A 20,911-nucleotide genomic window follows, 5' to 3' on the forward strand; every position below is an offset into this window, starting at 1 on the left:
ACTGCTACAGCTACGCTGTCCACGTAGCAATAATTATTACGATGCTATACAAAGAATGGAATCGTGTTTGACGATTTTCTAGTTCAGGAATTTCGATAACGAGGAACAGACTATTAATATCTATTGCGTGTTCGTTTGATGTGAACCGGCACCTACCACGTTGCTAAACATACTAGACAGAATAAACTACACGGTTGTGATCTAAAAACAAATTAGCAACCAGGAAATATCTATCCTTATACTTATAAAACAATTCTAACCTTAAAACTTGTTGGCCGTTCCTTTCGAACAAATAAAGCCTACTGTGGAATGTCAAATTCGAGATTTTCATTGAACTTCTCTTTGATAACACAACGATACAAAATGAATTACTTATCTATTAAAACTTACTATTTAAATCTTGTATTCAGGGGCGTTAATTTTATCAAACATCTACTATGAACAGGAACATTCAATCGTTACTTGCGTGCATAAAGACTTGCATTCATAATACTACTTTCATAACCTTCATTCATACATTTCTTGGTAAAACATGTAATAAAAACACAACACGAATGAATCAATAAAACTGAATATTAAAAACAACATACCGTTCGGAACCGTGAGAATTTGTTCGATGGGAGATCCGAATAGCGAGATCGATGAATCCCAAGCACGTATTCAAACACCGGCGTTTCTGGTTAAATGTCCAGGAATCGATCGGATCAATGGAATCTGACGATCCCGCGAACACTGCGGCTTCTCAATGTCTAGATGCTTCTTGTAAGACTGGTATCTTTTCAAGGACGGAATAACGGTGCCAGAAGCGCGAACGACACAGTAAGCTGGTTAAACGGCTGGCCACCACTTCGGCTTGTCTTGTCCTACCTGACGGATATCCGGCGAAAAGCTCGAGACACGTGTCGCGACGCAATTTCCGGAAAATTTTGGAAGATCACGCGTGGCTGAGTTACGAACGATGCTAGAAACGAACTGCCGTCGTGAAAGATCACCGAGAACAAGGCGGACGGTTGTGCATATCGGTCTAAGTTAGCGTCGTATTGGTAACAACGTACACATAGGTGCCTCCTCCGCGCCACTATGTAGATATGTGTTCTGCTGCGACCGTGTTCAGAATCGCGTGAGAGTGGGGCGTCTGCGCTCTCTCGTTGGCGACCTTTATTTGCATGCAAATTAGTGCGCGGGCGTGTTATTACTTCCATGTAAATCGAGCGTGCGCCTTTCACGTGAACGCTTTTCCTGAACACCGCGAGAATTATTTTCCCTCCTCCCCTTTCTTTCATTCTCTTCCTTTCAATTTTTATCTACTTAAACCTTGATACTTAGCCTGATACACATTGAATTATCGCGACTGATTATTTTGATTAATATAACAGTATTTGAGCGATGATACGATTATCGAATCATGAATTGTGATTAGGAAGATGCGTGATACGATAACATTTTTTGTATATCGTTATTTCAGTTGAAAATTCGAGATTCTCGTTTTTAGGGTAAGGAATATAGAGCTGATCTCGTAGAAGTAGAAACGTGGGAAAATCTTGGCGTTAAACCGAGTGAAAAGTGTCTTTCTTGGTTTTTCTTATATTTAAATGTTGCGTCAATTGCTCGCTCAAATTATGTTAATTATTAATTAGGTAATAATTATTATTAATTAGGTAATAAATAATGAATGATAATTCACTGTGTAATTTTAAGAAGAAAGTTTGGACTGGTGTATGATATTACGTATGTTGTTTTATTCAATTTTTCGTATCTTTTAAAAATCTGATAGATTGTTTCTTTCACGTTTACGATTAAAGATCATTAAATGTGCAAGCTATTTTAGAATTACGTTTCGTTAGTCTATTTTTGAAAAACTATTTCTAAAAGTATGTATATAAACACCGTCTAAATTTGTGGCAGAAGCGAAGATTGACAGATTTTATGTCTCGAAATACGACGAAAACCAGGAACAACAGAATTGCGTTGGAGGTTTTATTTTCGAGAACATCATAAATCTTTCGTAGAACAATTTCCTGTACATTCCTATCTAGTTGCGAATTTGGCAAATTCACGTGTATATTTCCAAATAAAATTTCCTCCAACGTAATTTCATTATTCTTGATGTTTGTCTTACTTTCAGCTATATATATCTAACAGAATATGTGCTTTTACGTATAAAATTTATTCTCGATGGAATAAAGATTATTTTTAGATTGAATTACATAATATTACAATATCGTAAATTCCACATAAATTCCGCAGAAATATGATAAGTAACATTTGTTTTATATCACATATATAAATTATAAATTGTGGCTAATGAACAATACTAACAGATAAGAATCTAACAGATAAGGATTTTAAATTACGCCATTAAAGTCAGCTCTTACGGAATGTACCTACACATATATATTTATGTTTGTCATTAAACATAATTGTTAAACTTCGTAGTGCTGTAATGTACCTACATATTAGGCTATTATGATTTTGTCTTATCATGTTTAATTTTTTCTCATTCAATTCCCGATAAAATTTTTGAAAATTCATTATTGAAAACTAAGAACACATTTTGCTAAATGACCTATTAAGTTGAGTAGATTCTTTACAAATGTTTTATACATATCACGTATTCTTACTTTTTGTATCAATTGGATACAAGTTGATGTAAATTGTGACTTATATAACGATCAGAGAACAAGATGTAAGCTTCTTACTTACTACCGACGCCAAAAACATTTATTACGGAAATTGCATCAAGTTATGTTGACGATTAGTTTTATTTTTAACTTAATCAAACGTTTGATATCTTAACAGGAGTTCCAATACTCATACAATGATGCATCTCAGCGGGATTATCACGTCGTGCACCACATATATGAGAGAAATAAGTTTGATATTGATAAAATCAATATTTTAGTCGTCTCAGTGATTTAACATGAGAAGTAATTTGAATTTAGAATATTAAGGTAATCGTAAATTTTCGGATCCGTTTATTTATTTATTATCTGATCAAAATATTTTGTATTAATACTGTCACGCAAAAATCAATAAAACATATGTATTTGAAAAAATAAGTAGTAAATGGATAGTATTAATTTTATTAAGCTTATTTAATTACTTTCTTTATTGTAGTACTTCGTAAACTGTAAGAGTTCGTTCAAAATTAAACTGCTACGGTCGACTCTATGTGTATCTATTAATAAGAACCTGCAGATACCTAACAATTCGTGCATGAGAACTAAAATGAAAGACATTTCTAAGTACAGATAGCTAGAAATTAATAGGCGTATTAATCGTAATTTAATTTAAAATTTACTATAATTTCTTTAATTAAAATTAGAAACTTTATTTATAAAGATAAAATTTCTCAGAAATTTTCGAAGATTAGTTTTATAAAATCCTAAACTAACAAATATAGGACTAAAATTATTATACTGTTTATTATTATTATTATTATTATACTGTTAGTAACAATTTCACAATATCATGTTGCGTAAAATTCATTTTTTATATTTTATGTTGCATCAAAAAATTGCGTATCCTTTATCATAAATTATTAATATACGTTATACTAACGTTATTATATGACTTCTTCTAATTCATATTTATACACGCGTGGTATAATCCAAAAAGTTAATACTAAATAGATATAGCATGCTTAAGAGGTCAAACAGGAAGCAATTCGTGTAAACATCTATTTGAAGATAATTTCGTTATTTGTTTAATCAATATCAAGTAATTTATCTCTTTTCATTGCTCAACGGGGTTACACAAATAAACAACTGTCATTATTATCAGTCGTAAAACGTATGATTTTGTCAAGCTTCAATTATGTAACGTGCCCCAGAAGTGTAAACGATCAAATGTCTCCAATATGTCCTATAGGTGGAGATAAGAAAAAATATGTTATAAACATAGGTCTGCTGACGTTTTATAAAAAAGTTATAACAGAAATGCGAAACCTAAAGGCATTAGAAGAACATTATCGTGAAAAATTGATCGGGAAGAACACATTATTTGTTCCACGAGGTCATCAAATCTTACATCGTCAGTCTTTTATCAGTGGAGAATAGCGAAAGCGATTGTGCATCGTGCAAGAATCAATTCGCGACAAGAAGCAATAGAAAAGATTAATGGTTCATTCATTGAATAAATCAGCATTTGTTCACAATTGCAACAGCAAGATAAACATGAAATTCGAAGCGTAATAGACTCAATTTCCCTATGATGACAAACTTGTGTTCGAGACGAAGGACGGCACTTTGAAATGGAAATACAAGTCAACTTCTTTTAACGTAATAAAGCGTCACAGACACGTGTTTATGCAACTTCTTCTTGTTTCCCGATCGCTTAAACTTGGGACACTCTGTATGTTCCGGAGTCCATAAGACAAGACTATAGAGGAAGACGATGGATTTGTTGATATTGATGACAAAATCTACCTCTTAGCCTACACACTATCTTTTAAAGTTCCATCAACCGATCGTCAGTGACTCGATAAATAAATAATATTTACTACAACTCTTTTACAACAGGTTTGCCTTCGATTCTTTCACTTGAGCTGGTTCGTGGAAAAACTGCCAGGCTGTCTCGTAATTCGTTCCGTGAAAGCGATACCTATGAATTTTCATGATTTGCTGGAATTGGCGACACTTTACGCGGAACCAGGCTATCCCTTCCACGATTTCATTCTCGTACGTGGAACGAATTCCTTTCAAAAGTTGAACGTGCACTAAAAAGATGCAGGTGAAGATATACATAAACACTTGCCTACTTTTTCTCTTGATATCTATCTGCTGTATTTATGCACGACTGCAGATAAGTAAGGCAGATAAAGAACAAAAACTAGTCTGGTAGCATTAAGAGTCTAAAAGAATATCTTATATATCGTCTCATTCCAAACAAATTGAGATGAATTACTGTAGAATTACACTTTCGAAGAGATATAAAAATCACCACTGGTTGGAACAGCAGCACTATTTGACCTTTCAATTTGAGTGTGAAGCGATCGATAAAGTTACAGTATCGGTGTAGTAGAGAGAGAGCAATTGTACCAGTGAATGGTTTAACAGGTACGAGCCAATGGCAGAACCCGCATCTTCTGGTGCCACGCCCCATCAGCCTCCAGCAGATCAGTACCTGGACCAGGATGCTCGAAAGGCAGATTTGAAATTGTCCTAACCACTTCAATCTGTATTGTGCATCCTTTGAAAATAACGAATATCGTATTCATTTAAAACAGCCAGGACAGACTTCAGCTAAGATATATCTATGAGTGTCCAGTTTCTATTACTTACAGAATTCTGTTACACGTTGGACGTGTTCCAAGACGGTATCATGCAAATGAAATCTCAGCACAAGGATTCCAAGCCCATACTTTTTCAGTAGCGAGCTTACTGGAAATGTATAACAGGTAGCCATTATTATTACAACATCGCGACAAAATGGCGAATCAGTTGATGGATTGCAAAGAGTAAAAAAGGTAAATAGATATACACATGTAGAATAGATTAGGGATGAAATGACAAGACATTAGTTGCCGTGAGGATGTTATTAATCGGCTACTTTGATTTAGAATAGTAACATGAAAAATGGATTTGTTAACGTTCGTAAATAATGTTTTATATTAATTTTATATAGATTAAAGCGCGTCTTTAATATAGAAATTTCCAAAATTTTACTAACGACTACTTGATGAGTAACATATAGTCTAAATCTACTCGAGTAGTATTTGAAATAAAATTTAATTCGACTTGAAGCGCTAAATTCTTTAATAAAAGTTGAAAATAATATTATAAGAGGTTATTATAATATATCATAATTCATTTTAGATTCTGGAATACAATATCGTTACAAAATTTGAATTAGCAGATGGAATTAGTAAAGACAGTTCTTTAATATTTAAACTATTTGACAAAAATTATATAATACCAATCACTCACTCTCATCTGAATTATGTCAATTCAGAAACAATATACAGTACATGTAATAGATGCATTGTTGTCCCTTTATTATACCATACACCTCACATCTTAGAGAACAGCCGCACTTTCTCTAAAAAGAAAGTACCATTAAATTGTTGAAATGAAACAACGCTCTAAGTTCTTATTCCCGCCAATTTTTATATTTTTTCCGAAAAAAAAAGAACGAAATCGATATATTAATAGCATTTGAAAGTTACGTTAATCGCTGCTGTTTGTTCATTGGATAAGTTATAAGTTACTCCAAGTACAGTACATCGAGAAGCTTAAGCTGATCCTGAACGTGGCTCGATACCAGAAGAGCGGCGAGTTGTGACAACTTCTTGGAAAAGATTAGGCGTCGTTAGCGGCCTTCGCCGGACATCGACCCTGTCGGTAGTGAGTCTGTCTCAGCCTCAATGTTGCTCAAGTTCTCAGATGTCTAAACATCGAATTCTTCCATATAACGTGATCAACGTACGAGATCGAATATTTCCGTGATATGTTAATACTTCATTTCACCATAGGACTATAATCATAAGTTTTAAAAGAATCCGTATCCGGTAATTTTTAGCGGCGTGCCACTGCGTGCGCCATTTTGGTACCACGCTATTACGATTCGAAATGTTGCAATTTTAAAAGCAAATTGAAGTTTGAGTTAACTTCTCTGGCACAAGTTTTGATCGAGACTTTACCTCAACATTGATTGATTAATGAATCTTCCTGTTCATTTTTATGGTAGTTGTGATTGCTTTTACTCAGATTACTTTACATTTCTATTAAAACACCGACTACCATATAACGTGAAAAATTAGAAGATAAAATGTAACGGACAGAGCTACGAATACTTATACTTGCTTTAAAAGACTAAACTAATTTCACTACTCGTCATATCTTATTATTTGAAAATACTTTAAAACTGCCGATAAGAGGTAACAAGAAAGCCTGGTTAAATTAGAACATTTTTACTATTTATCACACCATATATTCGAGGATAATTTGAAGAACGAAATGAAATCGTTGGAAAGAAGTAGAAGATATATAATTTAAATAAACAATGCTACGTCTCGATAACCCAAACCCAACCCAAATCAGGTTCTAAACTTTTCCACTACAATCGTATCACACATATCGATTTCAACGTGTCATTCTAAGCAACAAGCGTCGGTATTAAAACGGTGTCTAAGGAATCGGAGCCTCGTAGCACGTTAATTAAATCTTGTCAGAAATGGAAACAGGTAGTCATTGACGGTGAGAAGCACACGAGCCCTTAGAAATCGGCCCGGACAAAATCTCTAGAGGAAGAATGAAAGTAATGTCGTAAATCCTTTTGCGGGAGGTTCTCGCCGTTGCATTGCGAGCACTTGTGCAAGAATCTCTCGTAAGTCAATCCACTTCCCCTCCGATGGTTCGCCGGGTTTCCCACTCGACAGCCATCTCTCCCACCAAATCTGTCCGGGAAGAATCCGCAGAACGTTGGAAGGGATGGATCTGCCCTCCTCCCTGCTTCAGAAATCTTTACTCTATCGGTTAGGTGGAGGAACCTTGTACTACAAGATGGATAATTTGTCGTTTTAACGGCAGCGCACGCCGACGCAAAAATCTCGTCCTTCGACGAAACAACCAGCCTACCGGATCTCCTTTCTGGTTTTTGCGCCAAAGGGATACTGTCGGAAATATTCGTCGGAAGAATACCGCCCTATCCTTTCCGGGTTTCCCAGTGACGTAACGCTACGTCACGGAAACGCGTTACGCGTATTTCGTCAACTTATCAGTAGAAATTCATATATCTCGCGAGTTCTGATAAGAGAAAATGATTTGAATGTATTAATAAATGGGATTTCGTTTTTTTTTCTTTTTTTAGTATTATATTTATTAATCTGTTGATCCGTCTATTTGACCTGTTTAATCTGTTGTCCTGGTCTCTTAGCCAAGAATATTTATAACTTCAGAATTAGTAACTAACGATGACATTCTAATTGGGTCAATCTTAACTTTTGCAAATATAAGTACGATATGGTTTATTTTTAATGGAAATGACAAGCACAGTACGGCGGTTGAATGAGAATTCGGAATAAAAATCAAAATTCGCTGGTGGTCGTAGACCACGTTTGCCACGGTCGCACGTTCGCAGTCCACGTTCGCAGGTTCGCAGTCCACGTTCGCAGACGACGTTCGCAGGTTTGCAGACCACGTTTCCACGTTCCACAGTGCGGCATTTGAATGAGGATTCGGGACAAAAATCAACAAATGCGTATAATTCGAATATACAGTTTTATAGAAACTTGATATCAAAGCATGTGACACGAGTAAATTTTTGTTAATATTTTCGTTACCCTTTGGCTCAGTTGAATATTTATTTCCTTGGCCAACCACACGCGGTGACGTTCAAGCAAATAGTGTTGATACCAAGGACAATCTTTCTATTATTTCGTAAGGATCATGCACAAGTCATTTATCCCCCCTTTTATTCCATAAGATATTGTGTTGACACTTAGCAAAGGACAGGGAGTTTCCATAACTTAAAAAATTTGTTTGGAATAAATATAATCAGAATTACACTCCTCGACCAAGTCGCGATTGCGAATGCATTTTGCTAGAAAAGTAAACAACATCCAATGTAATAGTTTGTAGCAGAAAAAAGTTATATAGCAATGTGATACAATATCTTCTTGACACAGAACAATTAAAATTATAGGATAATTTGGATTCTTTTCTTTTAAGATCGTTCTTTAAAAAAAGAAAGGAATTTTTAAATTAGAAATTAACATTGTACATAACTTTGCTCAAATTCTTTATATTTAAGATGTAACAAACGCTATTTAACAAGAATTGGAAAACAAGAATATATAATTGAGTGAGTGAGCTAATTTTCATGCGATTAAATTTTAATGTACAAGCGATGTTTACTAATCCTCTATCGATTTTAGGGGGAATTATTGTTTACATTTATGCTATTTACAGACTAATGATATCATCGAATAATAAGACCAAAATCGAACAATGATTATTTCGATTTTTATTCACTGTATGACACACTATGCTACATATTAAAAACTAATAGATCCATGTATAAATAAAGAAATTGTTATATTCAAGAGATTGGAAATCCGAGTAACGAGTTAACTCGTTCTCCCTGGTTAACAAGTGAAAATGTAAAAAACGAAAAGACTTTTCTCACTTGTGACGTTCTTATTTCCTTTTTGTGTATCGAGTGATCCATAAATGCGCATAAACGATCGGTGAAACGCGTTGATCGATTTGCATAATAATCGAAGCAAAGCTTCTTGATATCGGAGGCCAGTATGACGCAAAGAAATATGTAAAAGTTGTCTATGTGCCATATGATATATAAATGAAAGGCGTTAACGGCGCGTTACTGCGTCGCCTAGTTAATTAGAAGAATTAATTAGCATCGATAAGTAGCATAATTAATATGCGCAACCGAGGCGCCTTCCTCCGGATGTCGATGCGGTGTCGAAGATGTCGCGATTTTCGGCATCGTGAAACGAACTCCCACACCTCTATCTTCGACCACCTACGATGATTCGTGCATCACATCGAATTAGCAGAATACCAAGGTTCGAAGGGAAAGTCTCTTAACTCGTATAAATCTTTATTGTACTTGATCGAGCGAATCAAACGAGTTTATTGAGAAAATGAATTTTCGAAACTCGCAAGTATTTGCATAAAATTAATACCGGTTCTATATATGTTCGGCTGAGTTCCGTTTTGCGATTTTGTCGAAAAGGAACGTAACGTAACGAAGTAAGCAGATAATGCGTTGGCATATACTAATGTCATCGTGTTGCGTTCATGCTGTTTCTCAATGACATTCCACGGGTTTCATTCATGATGCGCTTGTTACTACGCCTTATTTTGGGTTCTCTGACTGTACGGTGTAAAATACGTATACAATTTAATGAAAGTTATGGGATTCAATATATTATTTAAGTTGATTCAATATACACCTGTAAAAGTGGCACTTATAATCAGAATATAAAGAATGTTATTTTAAAAGTTGTCATTTGTGACTTTAGACAACTAATATTTCGTAATACTCAAATCGTGTGTTTAATTATTAATAGACTGGAAATTATAAAAAATGTAGTTAACGTATCTAATTCGTAAAAATGTACAAAATAAAATGCTCGTTGGAACGTTTAGAGGATAAATCAATCTCTATTTATATTATAAATCTCTATTATAATATTGTAAAAATAGTAAAGTAATAATATTACCTACACTAGAAACAATATTAAGAAACGCAACGTTATTCTATCAGAGTGCAACGACATTAAAGGACAATTGTACGAATAGAAAAGAAAATGATGACAAGTGAGTGGCATTATTTGATCACTGGAGCTGATCGAGAATGTAATCATAAGGTCGGAATGAACGGTTGACTCGCGCGAATCGCGACGATCATTTCTGACAGGAAGTCTGGCCAAAGAGGAAGCCTCGGTCTGCGTCAGCAGACGTCGTTCTCTACCGTACGCCTTTCGTGCCGGCTCGTGCCGTTTCAACTGCATTCATGCCTTTTGCATTTGCTCGTGCAGGCTTGCCGACAAAGACCGCCGGCGTGGCACTCGCATCGCATTTTCGATTACCTGCTCGACACAGCTCGCTCGTGTCTCGCACCCACGTTCTTTCATTCCGACTCCGCGTCCTCGAAACGAATGATCTGTATGCCATCGTATCGCTCGAACGATACGTCGTCCACCTTATTCTCGTTTACGAAACGAGCTGATTTGCTTATTAACACATCTCCTGCTGGTCACGTAAAAATACCTTTTTTTCGTAATATCGTTTCACCGTTGATTACCTTAAAGTATACCCACCTTGTACAAAATTGTTGTATTTAGATTTACGATTATCCTTTTAAAACATTGCTATAATCGATGAGGTACTTGATAGAAGAAGCAGGAAATAATACGTTATAGACAAGTAGAAGGACGACGTACTTTTATATGAACGATTAAGCGATCATACGAAACAGATGTATCTTTGTGTAATCAACGCGAAATATGTTAACATTTAGTCGATATGATCAGATGATCGTTCTATCGATTAAAAATATCATTGAGGATTGATCCATCAAAGAACAACGACAGATCAAAATTTGCAACCTTCTTCAGTGAATTTATTTTAAGTTGGCCAAACAGTTCTTTCGTATACACATTGTTGTATACATTAGTGGTTATTTGTAACATTATTGAATTCTATTTTTAACATTGGATGTATTTTTGATATAGCATTTTCGTAGTAGGTTTAATATTCCAGTCAAAGTGTAGTATTTATACGTTGTTCTGTTTAATTTTAGAATTCTTCTGATCAAGTGTATTTATTATAGTACTTGCTCTGTGTTTCGCAGCAACGTTCCTTTATATTATTGATTTACTCTGACATTTGTACTTTGCGTGCCTATCTTTAGTATCAGTTTCACCATCACGTACGCCAATCGATCACATTTTCTACCGTGAAATACGCGATAAAGAAAGCTTGTTATTTTCCATTGTAACAGAACGTTATCAACGTTCGTGTTACACGTCAAAATGTTACATTGTGTTTCTCCCGGCAATGTTTCGCATAATTTAAGTAAAAAATGCGTTCAACCGAGCATTTCGTATGTTAAATATAAATTAAATCCCTAATCTACGTATTATGTACGTACTTTTAATTCAACACATTGTGGATCATTATTATCGCGCTCCAATTGATTTACTTCAATTTGCACAATTAATTTCTTCAAGAGTGATCATTTGAGAGATTAATAAATACTGTTGCACTCAGTTCACATTCGCAAAGGCTTCCGTGCAATTCGCGTTCGGTAACTGGGTGCCACACCCTTCCGTGCCGCTTCCGCCCTTCGTTGAGAGAAGTTAGTAGCAAATTGGAGACTCCCTTGCCTTTCCTTCCAGTAATTGGCAAGCGATGCACTGGGCGTTTTTCTCGGTCCGGCCCCGATCCGTAATTGCATCCGACCAGCGAACGGATCCACTGTGCACACGCATAGATGGAGGCAGGCCATGCTCGCTACAAAACGATTGAGAAACTTCTAAGTACATTGTTTCTCTTCCAATAGCCGACGAACGAACATCAATGTTCGAACGTTCATTTGTACCGAGCTTATTGATGGTCGAAGTTAAAGTTCAGTAAACAAGTTGTAAAACTTCTAATAAGTCGATTAATGTTACAAATCGTCGTTGCTTAAAGAAACTTTTTAGGGTTGAAATTTTCATACTAAGAATTGAATACGTGAAAGTAAGCGCGTCATAGTCAATCGGTAGAATAAACGAAATTTCTTATCGTCATCGATACGTTCAACTAACAAATTAAAATAAGGCAACTTCCTATTAACAAATTAGGCGACCTCGTCAATAGTTTTATGTTAGATCGATATTTATACAAATATACGTTAACGATGTTACGAATTATTATTAAAATTATTATGGTTGCTAACAAAAGCGATGATTAATTTCAACAAATTTCCCTTCCATTCGTAAGTTACAAACGTATTACTAGACTGCAGCTTTTTACATTTCATGGATTTGTGAGAAATTCAAGTGTGCAAAAATGTGCAGAATGCACGTACTGTGTGAAGATATATAAAATATCCAAGATAAGTACTTCTGTTATAATAGTTGGGAAACAAAACGTAATCTCTGCCCAGGTACCATTTCACCAGTGTTTATAACAATATGAATTTACATAAATGTCCGCAGTCTTATTACAAAAATCATTCACCGTAAAATACACACTTTTTCGTCAACTTAATTAAGTTTCCTCATAAATCATGTCACCCGAGTTATACTGAATAACGCGCAAAGAAATCTCTCTATTCCCAGAGGAACAAAGAAAAAGGATTAGCAAGCGACGGAAAACTATCGGTGAGAAGTTGATGGTCATACTTGCGCCCTGTCATTTCACAACTCGTAAAAGCTGCTCCTTCTCCACCTTCTTCTCGTTCTCTTCATTCGGTTGATTATTTCACTGGCGGATCGTTGGCCGATGACAGGTGAAGCCAAGTTGTGCAAGGAAGGTAATGCAAGAAGAGATTGGAAGCGATCCATTCGACCGGATATAATTGTTCCGTTACTAATTGACTTTTGCGGAGTACCTTTTGCGCGGATCCAGCCACCTACTTGCCTTCTTACGTTAACAAAGCTGATTTGCTTTACCTTGGTCTTCTGTAATAAGCGTTAATTCGAAGAATAACTTGTGCAAGTGGATCTTCCTTATTATAAGGAAGATATAACTGTCGATAGATTGTTTCTGTTTTAGCTCGACAAGATTTCATTATAGAACTTTCCGATCGAAACAGCACATATTTAGAAAAGTACAAACGTGGCTCACCTAACTCGACTTTTAGTTCTACGTAACGGGCTTGTTAAAGGAAAGAATATCTAATAATAATCTTAGCTTTTGTACCATTGTCGATGTTTATCTAGAAATCGAAGATGAAACCGGGATTCTGGAAAGATCTTCGTTCCTTCGACAATGAGATGTGTAAAAAGTGAGAGCAAAGAATGAAATAGTTAATTCAAAATAAAATAAATAGAGAATTTATCTTGCGTAGTTAAAAACATTCAAATGATCGTATGTTACTAGATATATCGTTTATCTATCATTCGTATGTTCTGTTTGATTTCAGATCTTATAGAAAGAGAGCTTTATTCCAGAAAGAAATCGAACGAAAGTCTATTAACGAAATTTTGTTTCTTAAAGAATCTACGCCTTACACCTCATTGTATTTCCAATGTATCCATATATTATGCTTCACTAAATAATGATTCACGTTTCTCTGCTTACTTTCGATACGTCGTGCTATAATCGTCGTTACAGCTCCCACGATCTGCGTATATCGCGATCAATCGACTAGAACTATCGTACTGGTGATTAGGTATCGCAATGACAAAAATTCGAGGGGAGTCAAGTAAAAAGATCACGCACGTGATCATGTGTGCCGCGTCGTCATGTATTATTAGCAGGTAGCTTGTTAGGCGGTTGGTTTGTGGATAATGGCAGGTATTACAACACGCGACCGTTATTAACCCCTCGGTTGGTCTCCCTTGCTCTGTCACGACCCCCTTTAATCTGTCTTTATTTCGACCCTGTAGCCGCGGCTCGTTCACTCGATTGAGAGGAACACCCTACCAGACCAGATATAAATCATTATTCATAATAAGCTGTCGCGACAAAAAATTTCTACCGACAGATCTTAGCTACGCTAAATGATCGCCGTCGTAGTTGTCTCTCGCCCCACCGGATGACTCCCCACCGGTTCTTCAGAAGACCTCGAGGAGATCATCGCGCGATTAAAGGACGCCGCCTTGTGAGAATCCAAACGTTCTCTTTTAAACTCATTTTCAATTCGGAACTTCTGATTTCTAGAGAGACTAAGCGCCATCCTATAAAAGTAGATGAAATTATCGGAGATGACTGTTTGACGTGACCTAAACTCCGTCTATACTATATATATAGTGAAACAATTGCCTTGAGCATATAACAAGTTGTTTTTATACTCGAGCTGTACGATACATTCTTATAACTTGTTCTTATATAATTGTTGTATCTTTCTCATATCTTATATTCTTATATCTTTTGATTTTGTAACAAGTTTTTATAAGATTTTGTATCTTTTTTGTTAGTAATGGTGTCGAGTGTTAACTCGACAGTAGTAGCTTAGGTGATCTAGTCAAAGATTTTATTCCTTGCCAAATTTGATTTATAAATGATCATAAGAAGGCAATGAGACGTTGCAATTAAATGTTCATGTACCCTTAGTAACGAAATGATCATTTTATTATTTAAATTGTGAGGTACAAAGGTAAATGTTTTAATTCACTATGTGTATATTTGACTAAAAATGAAATATGAACAAACTTTCTAAATTTTCTTTATAGATTGACTTTGTATCAAACCTTTTTCTAGAAGCGTAACATAAACTTCCATCGCTAATTTGTTACTAACTCTCAATAAACGCAAGTGAAGTATCTAACGAACAATCGATACCGATCCTATCCCATTCGCAACAAAACTGTACATGCTAACAGATTTGAAACACGGCATTCGTCCAGTTTATTTGAATCTTATAATCTAGTAACAAGCATCGACGACCGCGATCAAGAATCATATTCCCAGGTGGTTCGAACCCGGCAAAGAACACGTCTTCATTTTAGCAGTTCGAAGGTGGTGGTGACATTCCAATGGACTAGGACGCGGGCCGAGCGGAAAAGACACGATATTCCCGTGCACGTGGAGATCGATGTCCTGGAGAACGTGGTCTTCACTGTCCTCGTCAAGCAGCACCTCGTGTCCCGATCATCTTCGTCGTGTGGGTCCGAGCGTGCCGGACATAGCACCGCGTCCTCGCGATCGCCAGGGTTTTGCCGTTGCGCGACCCGAGTTTTTCGCTCGACTCTCCTCTGGCGGCAACTCGAGGCTTGGCAAGTCGGGAGTGCATTACACGCAATTAGACGCCAGGGTGGCCCCAAGGTATGTCCGATAAACGGTCCTCCTCTTCCCTTCTCCGCCTACCACCATCGCCTTTTCCTTCACGACTCTCTTTCTTTCTTTCTCTTCCTTCTTCTTTCTTCCTTTCTTTCCTCCTTTCTTTCCCCGTGCTTCTACCTACACAGGTCTCTTTTCATCTCTTTTTCCCTTTTCGTCTCTTCGTCGTTCCATCTCTTCTCTCGTCCCTCTTCCATTTTGTCGCAGATTTCTCAGCCGTACGATTTCTCTTCCTGCACCTTCCAATACTCGTGGAGCATAGCATGAGAAACAGACTCTGTGCCAAGCTTCGGTTCGTCTCCCCCTTTGCATCATTCCTCCCCATTCCTGCCTTGTCCTTCTTCCTCTCTCGGTAGTTCTCCCTGTGTTTGCCGTTTCTTTCATCCACAAAGGGGACCTTTCCTTTCGGAGCAAACGTCGCGGACCTATCATCCGCAACTCTATGTAATTCGCCGTGAAAATGACCATCATGAACTTTCAACCCCGCCGTGTGCGGCTACATATTACCTAGGTACTTGTTTTACAATATAACGTAATGTATATATGTACGACTTTTAAAATAAGCAGGAAATATATAATATACTCGTTCCATATCAATGATATATATATTCTCCATATAAAATTGCAAGATTCTAATAAATGTTCGATGGTCCAAAAACTGGAATTTAGATTTATTTCAAATTTGACGTATTTATTTCTTCCTCGTTATTTTTAATATATATTTGGGAAATGAATTAAAAATAATAAAAATAAACAGTTGATTTATACAGTTGATTTATAATATTATACGATAGATAATAACAAAACTAATAACATAAGGACAATGTCCCATGGAAAAGAAAGAGGAATAGTGAAATAAATTTCGAATTTAATACGTACTATCTGTTAATTTAAAAATATCTCCTATTAATTTGCGATATTATATTGTATATATCGAAGAACGACGATACAAGGACAATGTTCTCTAGAGAAAAGAAAGGAATCGTGAAAGTCTGTTACACGAATTTCGACTACAACGTCGATCGTCTCGTTCTAAGAAAATGGGATGACATATCAACGGGCTTCAGACGTTCATCGCATTAAAGACTATGGAAACTGTAGACAAAACCAGAACACGTTTGATTCGCTTGAATAGTACTTCCCGACGACAAATACAATTGTGGTATGCGTGTCGCAAAGTGAAAGAGGCGAACAAACATAGTATCGCCTCGGTCTCCGCAAAAATGTCCAACTAATTATATTTGTGCGTGTGCGAACACGTGTTTCACGCTTGTACGGACAGTCAATGGAGACTGTGACTATCGTCGAACAGGTTGGCACACGGCCCTGTCGTTGTACAAGAGAGGCTGGTACGCTCTCAGAACAAAATGGGAGGAGACGAGAGAACGCAAGAAAACAGCTCATAGAAGAAGTACTAGCACCGTTTAAAGCAGGATGCGAACAGACCGGCGCGTTCTAAGTGTAATTACCATTGGCGCAATTAATTTAGCTAAAGAGTCCCGGCATTAATTTACAATGTGTATCTCCCTCTTTCTGATGTCCTCTCCTCCTCTACTTAATGCCCTCGTCAACTGTAGCTGCCTGCATCGGCATTCCTTTCTCGCGGTTCTCATCGATGTACCGCCGTGAATTTCATCCGATTTATAAATCATCGTCGAAAGATCGAGCCGTCGATGAAACTGCGGTAAACAAGCGTTCGCGTTGTAACAATGATAATTGACACTTATTACTGCATTTTCCTTTACAATTATCAGCTGCTTTCACAACGTATAAGGTTTTTATCCAAGTTTTGTGTGACGAATCTATGTTTTCAATCGTTTAACGTTTGGTAATTTAGCGTATAATAAAAGATCAAAATTAATAAAAGCTAAGAAATTGATAGATGAAAATGGAAAAATATTTCAGCGAGCGTAGCGAACATTAAGATCAAAGATCAAAGATAGAAAGATCGTTGTGTATGAAATATCGAACTGAAACGATTAATTACTAAGAACACATTGATCACATTGATCTTTATTTCTCATATTTTATAAGTGATAATCTAAGCGTTTTTCTTTTCAAAACGCGATTTATCTGTGATCTTCTATACAAACCATTTTCGAGGTATTCATTTTCAGAGTTGATATCTTGGTCGTTTAAATATGAAAATAATGTATTATACGTATAATATATAGCCAGTTAATAATATTTGTTCAATGATTTAATTATATTAACAATTAATCTAGTTGCTTGCGCTTTTATAGAAATTTTTATAGAAGTAAAGCAATTCAGATATATTTTAGGGACTGTTGCGTTTCTTTTAGGAATTCTTACATCTGATAGACGTTAACAACTTTACTACGTAGCTGAACGGCTAAAGAAAATGGACAATGTAACTATCCAAGCTTGACTGACAGAACCAACTTTCTTCTAGTTTATAATCTTGTTACAGCTGTGGCAGATAGAAAGGTGGAACATTCGAATAGCTTAAAATTGCGATCTCTACACGAGATCAATTCTTCGATATTCACTGCAGAACACGTGTCTCTTCCGATTCTCTACTTCGATCACCTGGTACTTGAAGTATCAGCTGCTGACCTCTTATTTCCCAAGCACTTTATGTATTACAAGATAAGTTACCAGCTTTCGATTTAATATCAATCATTTAATAACAACTTGATTCGTAAAATTTGTCATTTCGTTAATTTTCTATTCGTAAGAAACAAATATTCAGAAATTGAGTCGGATATAGACTCTCCATTTCGTATTTTTGATCGTACCAACATTCCTAACAATAATTTATACGTTGCACGTAATATTAAATCTATCTAATAGAAGATAAGTTTTTTTTCAGAGCTGCCAAATCTATATTTTACGTTGTCAATCTATATTTCTATATTATAACTATATTAAATCTATATAATCTATATTAAAACAGAGTTTGACAAAGGATGTAAATTCATACATATACACAGCACAGCAGTTAATAAACGACTCTAAAACACAACTCGACAAGAAAGGTTTTATTCGAAAATTTCAATGTCTTGTTAACCCATTGCTGTAACATTTTGTCGGTTTTTTCTGCATGGACCTATTTTAAAATTAACCATTTATTCCTTTGCCAGTGACATCGAAAGTCAAGCGTAACGAAAGAAACAGAGGCAGTTTGCGTAGCCTGAAAGAATACTAGAATCTTGACACACCTTTAAAGCCATGGGTCAGTCATTGTGAATGGTGAAGTGCCGTGAAAAAGATCACGGAGCATTGTGCCCAGCACTGGCTTTACAACTGGGCGGGATGACTCCTAAATATTTTACAACTGCCTTACGGTCCTAACACAAACGGCCGCCCGTCAGGACGCCCATTTTTTCCCTTCTAACATCTATATAATATTTCACCTGGTGGGACGTGCTCGTGCCTTCTCTATAGAATGCGAACAAGACAGCTATTTTGTCGCACCACCTTGATGCCAACCGATTTCACGCAGTCGCAGCTTTTCTGCCTGTTATTGCCGTGAGGCTTCGATTAGTTGCATGAGAAACTCGTATACCCAGTTCTGCTTTCATTTCGACATTTTTCTTACAATTTCAATTCAGCGTGGTCTAGAAGAAATCCGCAATTCTCTTCTTACACGATACAACTCGATCTAACATGGTTTAGTCGGAGATTTCGATATGATTTGGAAATAATTTATTATTTATACTAGATTTTGTTTGGAACTGATGAATTTTTTTCTTGGAAAGCTATTCACCGTTTAAGGACAGAATCAGATTGTAATGATATCGTTCTTGGAAAACTGTTTTATATAAGACGTTTCGTACAAACATTTCGTATATTAGAAATAACCAAACAAACCATATGAAAGCAATGGATCCGTCATTTTTCCCTTTCATCTTCAAAATACCAACAATACGGCATGTCTCCCGTATTCACCCTAATACATTTTGAAAGACAGAGACCTCTTATTTTCCATCAAGATCGCACGTTTGCTGTACGTTTGCCGAACGATCCGAATCCATAAATTCCCGGATGAGGAAACGTTTCGCGTCTCATTCGTTAAAGAAGTCTGTCGAATTACAGCGGAGCAGCGGAGTTGCGACAAAAACCGTCGAAAAGAACAACATTGCCGCGGAATGGTTGGGAAGGACGAAATCCTCGGTGTGGACAGTAGACCGCGTCCACGAGGCGCAATCACGAGCACGGTCCATTGGCATTGGCCGGTGGTCCAATTAGCGCAGCATCCGATAAACGAACTCGCGGCAGGGTGGCTGTGCAATTGCTGGTAAGCCGCCATATAAATTTCTTAGTAGAAGCCGGTCTCTGTACAAGCAGCCAGGCTAACTGTGCTGTATACGCCGAGCTGGGCTTTCTTGCGTGCTCGCGCGATACTCGCCTCGACCGGGCGCGCTCGCTAAAGGGTATTAAATGCCTTCCTTCTAGGCTGACCGATGATTCTGCCGACGACAGTTACTATCTGGAATTTGCCGCTTTCCGTCAAACGACCAGGAGCCACGGACCGAGGCTGTACAGTTACCCGTTGCATGGCGACAAAGCGCGCTTTTAAAACGCGGCCGTCGCGCTCTGCACGCAACCCTTCTTCTTCTTGCTCTGTCATTGCCCGACGCTTTGCCCCTGTTTCGGACTTCATCGTGTCGCTTCGATCGTTCTACGTTGTTTCGGGGTAAATGTGGCAGAATGTCGGTTTATGCAGATGTATATGATATTTGATAAAAGAATTCCTAGGTATTATTCGTACTGATAGGAGTAGTGTACGAATGTGAGACTTGAAGACATGGGAAATTCGAATCTTTCTGCTAAGAATTCGCTTATGTTTTGTCAAACTCTATCAGGCTGCGTTATTAGCGCGTAGCTTTAATCAACCTGCCCTTATTTGTCAACAATTGACAACAAATGACGCTTATATGGCAGCAGCAATTATCAACACTTGACATATTACAAATGACGCCAATGTGGTTTCAGCGGCGATCAAAGTGTTAATTGAGTTGTCACCGTTTTGAGAACACGTCTTTTGTATTTCATATTGCGATTCATCGTCGTGAGTCATTTCAGACAATATAAGGTTTCGATATACAGTTGGAGAAATTGGTACGAACGTTTCAGCTTTGAACCACCAAACTTGAAAATAGGACAGCGACAGTTACGATCGAAATTCGAACAGCCACAAATATGTCCTCCAATCATCGTGCAAGTTTAAGATTTAGAATTCTTAAAGATTTCTTAATAATTCCCTAATATATCTCTTCTACTTTTGACTAATATTTAGGTACGTAATTTTATTATCGATGGAAGAAAACTAGGTTTTGTAAATATTTCTCACATTAGGATAATTACAGGTGACACTGAGAACTGCCAACTTGGCAAATTAACAAATATGTAAATAATTTTCCCAGTTTTGTTATTTGTATGAGCTATAATAACGGAGCAATAAGTTACGACGTTCCTATTGCAAACTA

The 20,911-nt window shown here is 36.7% G+C and overlaps 2 protein-coding genes across 11 annotated transcripts in view; one reads left to right on the top strand and one right to left on the bottom strand.

The window, feature by feature from the left end:
* LOC117159026 (A-type potassium channel modulatory protein KCNIP1) overlaps window positions 1-20,911 on the top strand; it is a 434,143-nt gene that overhangs the window by 222,816 nt on the left and 190,416 nt on the right. The gene's annotated exons all lie outside the window — the stretch shown is intronic.
* nbs (nibrin) overlaps window positions 1-20,911 on the bottom strand; it is a 54,242-nt gene that overhangs the window by 22,803 nt on the left and 10,528 nt on the right. Inside the window, exons 12-14 of one of the 10 annotated variants that reach the window (XR_013058807.1) lie at window positions 5,283-5,381; window positions 5,040-5,190; window positions 3,485-4,717 (exon numbers count right to left, since the gene is read on the bottom strand). The exons of 1 other annotated variant lie outside the window; for it this stretch is intronic. The gene's annotated coding sequence lies outside the window, so the exon portion shown is untranslated. Of the gene's footprint in view, window positions 1-3,484; window positions 4,718-4,924; window positions 5,191-5,282; window positions 5,382-6,235; window positions 6,388-10,948; window positions 11,982-12,856; window positions 13,136-20,911 lie in introns of those variants that run through there. 8 more of the 10 variants (XR_013058806.1, XR_013058813.1, XR_013058812.1 and 5 more) reach the window with 8 other exon arrangements.

This window comes from Bombus vancouverensis, chromosome 7, assembly GCF_051014615.1.
Source record: "Bombus vancouverensis nearcticus chromosome 7, iyBomVanc1_principal, whole genome shotgun sequence".
NCBI lineage: Eukaryota > Metazoa > Arthropoda > Insecta > Hymenoptera > Apidae > Bombus > Bombus vancouverensis.